The following is a 350-nucleotide window of genomic DNA, read 5'->3' as shown; positions in this document are numbered from 1 at the left end:
ACAACGAACATGACTACATATATGCATGACGAAATGATAAAAAGCTATGAAACTTTAATCTTATATATACTTAACGATATAGAAATAATTGAATTAGGAAGAATAATATGGGAAAAAATATTTAATGATTACGAATCAGAAAATATATTAAATCAAGAATGGTATGAAATAGATTTACAAGATCTATATTTAGATAATGAAATAATAGAATGGTACGATTTAGAAATAAATTCAGATTAAAATGAATTACGAATATTTACAATATTGGATAGAAACTATGGAAGATATAAAATTATTAGAACAATTAATGGCGGAAAATTTATATATGTATAAAAATACCCAAGATATGT

The sequence above is a fragment of the Solanum tuberosum genome, unplaced genomic scaffold (assembly GCF_000226075.1).
Source record: "Solanum tuberosum cultivar DM 1-3 516 R44 unplaced genomic scaffold, SolTub_3.0 scf00194, whole genome shotgun sequence".
In the NCBI taxonomy this organism is placed as follows: domain Eukaryota; kingdom Viridiplantae; phylum Streptophyta; class Magnoliopsida; order Solanales; family Solanaceae; genus Solanum; species Solanum tuberosum.
The sequence above is the reverse complement of the archived record's forward strand: the minus strand, read 5'-3'. Positions refer to the sequence as shown.